Raw genomic sequence first — 6,331 nt, forward strand, 5'->3', positions numbered from 1 at the left:
ACCTCAGCTTCTCTGCTAATGCAGATCCCAGAAGGCAGTGTTGAGGGCTCAAGTAATTGAGTCTCTGTACCCAAGCAGGAGATTGGATTGAATTCACAACCTCTGGCTCTGGCCGTGGCCCAGGCCCAGTGGTTGTGTTTATTAGGAAAATGAATCAAGAGATAGGATCTTTGTCTCTCCACCTCACAAATTAAAAAGAAGAGGCCTCCAGATTTCTAGGGCCACAGTCTCTGCCATCGATGATGGGTTCCATGACCAACTAGCAGTTTGCAAGAGGCTACACCACAGCAGTGGAGAAAGCACCCAAGAAGGCAGCAAAGAATGGGGCACGGTGGGTGGATGAACCACAGCTGCTGCACAAGGCCAGCATCTGTAAATGGTTCAACATGCTCATGGGGTTTAGTTTCCTGTCCATGACTGCCCACGCTGCTGGGGTAGTGCTGGATCATTGTGCACCAGAACAAGCTGCATATATAGGGCTTCCAGAGCCTGATGGGAAATGAAGCCCTGGAGTTCACCTTCAAGAAGTCTGCCAATTGCCTGGAATCCACCCATTCTCCAGGCAGAGTGGGTCTGTATGTTGTGTATGGGAGTGAGAGGTGCCCAAAGGGAAAGAACAGGCAAAACTGCAGATCAAAAGGAGACAGGTGCTTCAACTGTGGAGGTCTAGACCATCATTCCAAGGAGTGCAAGCTGCCACACCAGCTCAAGATGTGCCACTTTTGCCAGAGCATCAGCCATATGGTGGCCTCATGCCCTCTGATGGCCCAGCAGGCCCCCAGCCCCCAGAGGAAGCCTGCCAACTTCCGGGATGATGAAAAAGAGTTCCACAGCCCTGCCCTACTCCCTGAGGCCCAGAATTGAGCCACTGTGGGTGGGGGCTCTTCTTTTGCTATCAGAACATTTCAAGGAGCAGGCATCAAGTGCAGAGTAGAGAAAGTAGAGACACATCACTTCTCGGCCTTTTGGCTAAGATCAAGTGTGAAGTAGAGACAGGATGGGTTGGAAGGCAATGTCACTAACAAGATCCTAAGCAGGGATCCACAGCATCCTCCCTTCTTCCTTCTTGCTTGGAAGAATGAGTGAGGCAAAGGAATTCCAACCATGCTTTAACCCAATGCATGGGGAGACATCACCTGTAAAATGCATGCTTTATATGAGGCCCCACACTCAAAATCTGCAGCTTTAGAAAATAGCCTGGATGGGGAAGTTGTTTTCCTTTCAAGGAACGATACGGAATAATATTTCCTTCACCAGAGTAAAACGATTAGTTGTAGGACCAGATTACTGGACCCAACCCACAAGACGTTCAGTGGGAGGGAATCTCTCAGGAGTAAGGCAGGGTTGTGCACATCTTGTTTCCTCATAACCCAATCCTGGAATACAATGCTGGGAACTGTTCCAAGCAATGGGTAGTGATGACTGGCAAAAAGTGTGGTTAGGGGACGAGCTGCAGACCCGCGGCTCCTAAACTCACTGCTATCCCTTTCTGAGCCAATGGGATTTATTTATTTGCTCTCTTGAATAAATGCACTTTGGGTCACACTTTGTTCAGGATGTCAACTGTACTGTGTGCAAACGATGTATTGGATGTATTGTGCATTTTAACTTATTTTTCTGAGTATAAATAGTATGGTTTTGTATTTTTGCATATTTTACTTTGAAACCCTCATTCGTGCACTGTGTTTTCAGGTACGTGAGCAGTCTCAGGGATACATGTGCAGCAGCTCCAGGTTCACACAGCAGGAACACTTCTTTTTTTGTTGTTTTTATCACCATGGAGAGCAACTATGTGGAGTGCACAGCCTACTGAACTACCTCATTTTGCCTATTAGAGCTTGCTTTTTAGCTATAGTGTCCTCTTAATACCCATTCCACCTTGAAAATGTTTCATGGGAGATGAAGTGTTAATGGGGTTGCCCCAGGACTTAAACTCCTACCCCTGGAATATGGGAAATTAGTCTAAATAAGCAAAGGTGGAGCAGAGAAGTTAAGGGATGCAGAGCCAGGTGAAAAAAAAGACCCAAAAAGGAAGCCATGGTTAGGGTTGCCCAAACCTAGCAAGCTGTCTTTTGCTTCACATAACAGATCCATCTTTCATCAGGTTAGGCCAGGCACAACATGCCCACAACAGTGTGTGTGTGTGTGTGTGTGTGCACATGTGTGTAAAAAATATGAGCTGGTAAGGATGAGTTTGAAGACCAATTTCCCTACACCTAACCAATGTTGTCCAGGGATAGAAACATGAAGCAAGGGTTCTTAACCTTTCCAAATTCTTGCCTTCCAGTGAGACCCACAAGAAAGGGTCTCTGTGGTATCCGTAGCCAGTGCCCTGCCCTGTGGGAGTAGTGATTATCTGTGTTGTGGTAACTAAAGGAAAAAAGGGGCATTCCATTTACATGCTGGGAGATCACAGCAAACCTACCTCACAGTGTTTAAGTGGGACAAATGCAGTACAATGCATGGGGTGCGTCTTGTCTTGGGTTCCTGTCTCCCCCACATGCTGACCCTCTTTAGTTATTGTATTTCTCTGGGCTTTGTAGGACTTCACTGAGTCTCTGAGTTGGTGATTGCTAGGTGGCCTATTTTATGTAAATACATGTTGAACTTTCTACGTGTTCTTTTGGTGTTTTATTGTTTACAAACTTCTTTTTGTATTGAAAAATATATATATCCAATATTAGAGTGCCATTTGGCATCTCAGCTACTCCATTTCTGATTCAGATTCCTGCTAATGCACTTGGGAAGGCAGTGGAATATGGTCAAAATATTTGGAGATCTTTCCACCCATGTGGAAGACCAGGATGGAGCTCCTGGCTCCTGATGTCAGCCTGATTGAGCCCTGTTTATTGTAACCATTTGGGAAATGAACCAGCATATGGAGGATCTTTCTCTTTCCCTCTCTCTCTGTCACTCTGTAAATAAATAAAATTAAATTTTCTTATTTACCTTGTAAATCCATAAATAAATCTTTAGGGAAAAAAGGAAACACTTAAAGAATAAAACAGATAACTGATAGAAATAATAAGCTGAAAGACATACAGCCAGAAAGACTCAGATATCATTCTAAATTTCTCTGACTTCAAAGCCTATACTCCTGGCTACACACCACATTGCTTTTGTGCAAGGGAAAACTGACAGAAGTACACACCCAGGAAGATAAGTAGAGTTAGAATCATCATATTTTCCTATCTCTGCATCCTGCATCTAATTTAGTACCTTGACATGTTTTTCTGCCTTCTTGGTCATTAGATCATGGCAAACTAAATTCATTCATATGCTCTCTTCTAAATTCACGTTTTTGAGCCGGCGCCGCGGCTCACTAGGCTAATCCTCCGCCTTGCGGCGCCGGCACACCGGGTTCTAGTCCCGGTTGGGGCGCCGGATTCTGTCCCGGTTGCCCCTCTTCCAGGCCAGCTCTCTGCTGTGGCCAGGGAGTGCAGTGGAGGATGGCCCAGGTGCTTGGGCCCTGCACCCCATGGGAGACCAGGAAAAGCACCTGGATCCTGGCTCCTGCCATCGGATCAGCGCGGTGCGCCGGCCGCAGCGCGCCGGCCGCGGCGGCCATTGGAGGGTGAAACAACGGCAAAAGGAAGACCTTTCTCTCTGTCTCTCTCTCTCACTGTCCACTCTGCCTGTCAAAAAAAATAAAAAATAATAAAAAAAATAAAAATAAATAACTTCACGTTTTTGGGAAATACCCAAAGACAATCCTCATAAACACAGGTCACCATAAAAACAGAACCAAAAACATGAAAAAACACAACCCTTCAAAAAATCTGAAGAGTTTCACTATAGAGTCTAGAAGAGTCTGCTAGCAAGGCATCCAAACAGCAGAACATGATTTGCATGCTTTTTGGAAAGCTCTCTACTGGTCTTGATTAATTAAAAGAACAACCCTATTAATTTGGTCACAACCTTAGCAGGGCACATGGACTTCTCTGTAGAATAGAATGATCTTAGACATTAGCAATCTATAGCAGGTACAATAAATACAGCATTCACTTCCTGACCAGCCAGAAGCCAAGAGGACAGAAACTTTGATTCAATACCAAGTTGTCAACCTGGAGACCACAGCTATTGACCAGTTTATTGATCAGCTGAAGTGAGCCTCTCTGCCAACCTTTGAGCAGTTCTTATGTGCTTTTCTTGGTTTTGAAGGAATATTATTGACCAAATGACTAGAATATATGAGAATGCATCTTGGTTTGATTACAATGCAAGCCTGATAACTTGAACTGAAGGGTCGCAGCAGGTTTGTTCATTTTTCAATTGATTTTGTAGGGTAAAATACATTTAATGTAAAATTCACTCTGTTGACCATTTCAAGAATACAGTTCAGTGATATTAAATATATTCATATGTTTAGCAAGCATCACCACCCCCATAACACATTTAGTCTTGTAAAACTGAAACATTGCTCATTAAACAATAACTCTCCATTATGCCTACCTCTAAGATCCCTTGAAACCATGCTGCTTCTATAAATTTGGGGCTCTAAGTAGCTCACATAATTAGGATCATACAGTAATTTTCTTTTTGTAACTGGTTTGTTTTAGTTACCATAATGTCCTGAAGTTGATCAGTGTTTTAGTATATTTCAGAACTTCCTTCCTTCTTAAGGCTGAATAATACAATTATTCCATTGTATAAACATTGTAAACTTTATTTGCCCATTCATCCAACAATGGATACTTGGGTCGATTGCACATTTTAGCTGTTGTTAATAATGCTGCTATGGGGGGCCGGCACTGTGACATAGCAGGTAAAGCCACTGCCTATAGTGACAGCATCCCATATGGGCTCCAGTTCTAATCCTGAGGCTTCAATTCTGATCCAGCTCTTTGCTATGGCCTAGGAAAGCAGTAGAAGATGGCCCAAGTCCTTGGGCCCCTGCACCTACATGGGAGATCCAGAAGAAGCTCCTGGCTCCTGGCTCTTGGCTTCTGATAGGCGCAGTTCCAGCCATTGCAGCCCACTGGAGAGTGAAACAGAGGATGGAAGACCTCTCTCTCTCTGCCTCTCCTCTCTCTGTGTAACTCTGACTTTCAAATAAATAAATAAACCTTTAAAAAATAATAATAATGCTTCTATGGACATAGTTGTACAAAATATAGGTTTTTAATTCTTTAGGATATATACTTGGAATTGCTAGATCATAGGATAATAGTATTTCTAATTTTTTGAGTGACCACCATGCTGTATTCTACTCTGGTTGGACCGTTTTACATGCCCACTAACAATGTACAGCAGTTCCACATACTCTACATCTTGACCAACAATTTTTACTTCCTTTTTTGAAAAAATTTTGATACTAGCCATTTTATTGGGTGTGAGGTAATACCGCAATGTAGGAATTTTAAAAAGGTTCATTCATTCATTAATTCATCTGAAAGCAGAATGTCAGAAAAAGAAGAAGAAACAGAGACAGAAATAGAGGTCTTCCAACTACAGGTTTGCTACTCAAATAGCCACAAAAGGGATAGCCAGATCAGGAAAAAGCCAGGAATACAGGTCTCTCACATGCGTGATAGAGGCCCAAGTATTTGGGCCATAATATTCTGTTTTCCCAGGTGCAGAAGGGGGACACTGGATCAGAAACAGAGCACTAGGGGACTCAAACTGGCACTCTGCAATGGGATGCCAGCTGGTTAGCCCATTGTATCACAATACCAGCCACCTAACTGTAGTTTCATTTTAATTTCCCTAGGGATTATTGGTGCTGAACATATTTCCAAGTGCTTATTGGCCATTTGTATGCCTTCTTTGGAGAAATCTCTATTCAAGTTCTTTGTCCATTTTTCAAATTGAGTTGCTGGGTTTTTGTTGTTGTTGAGTTTTTAAGAGTTTGCTGTATCTTTTAGACATTAGTCCTTAATCAGATATGAGATGGGCAAATATTTTCTTACATTGTGAGTTTTTTATATACTCTTTGATAGTGTCTTTTGATGTGCAAAAGTTTTTAATTTCCATGAAGCCCAAGTTGTTTTTTTCTTTGTGTGGTTTAAGACTTCAGTGTCACATTTAACAAATCATTGCCAAGTCTAATGTAAAGTTGTGAAATGCTTGTCTTCCTCTAAAAGCTTTGTTGTCTAATGATATATTCACATTTAGGTTAATATTTCAATATAGTGTTAGGGTGTTAGATAAGGATCTAACTTTATTATTTGTACAAAAAAATTTGTTTTCTTATCACTGTTTGTTAAAAAGACTGCTCTTTCCCCATTGGATGATTTTGTCATTCTTAGCAAAAATCATTTGACTATATATGTAAAGGTTTACTTGTGGACTTTCTGTTCTAGTCCATTGGTTTCTTTATGTGTTTTTATTC

At 42.2% G+C, this 6,331-nt stretch overlaps 1 pseudogene; it reads left to right on the forward strand.

Moving 5' to 3' along the window:
* The first annotated feature begins 242 nt into the window (after positions 1-242).
* Positions 243-864, forward strand: LOC149127470 (protein lin-28 homolog A pseudogene; annotated as a pseudogene).
* Positions 865-6,331: the final 5,467 nt, after the last annotated feature.

The sequence above is a fragment of the Oryctolagus cuniculus genome, chromosome 3 (genome assembly GCF_051225735.1).
Source record: "Oryctolagus cuniculus isolate XC-2025 breed Fujian yellow rabbit chromosome 3, ASM5122573v1, whole genome shotgun sequence".
Lineage (NCBI taxonomy): Eukaryota > Metazoa > Chordata > Mammalia > Lagomorpha > Leporidae > Oryctolagus > Oryctolagus cuniculus.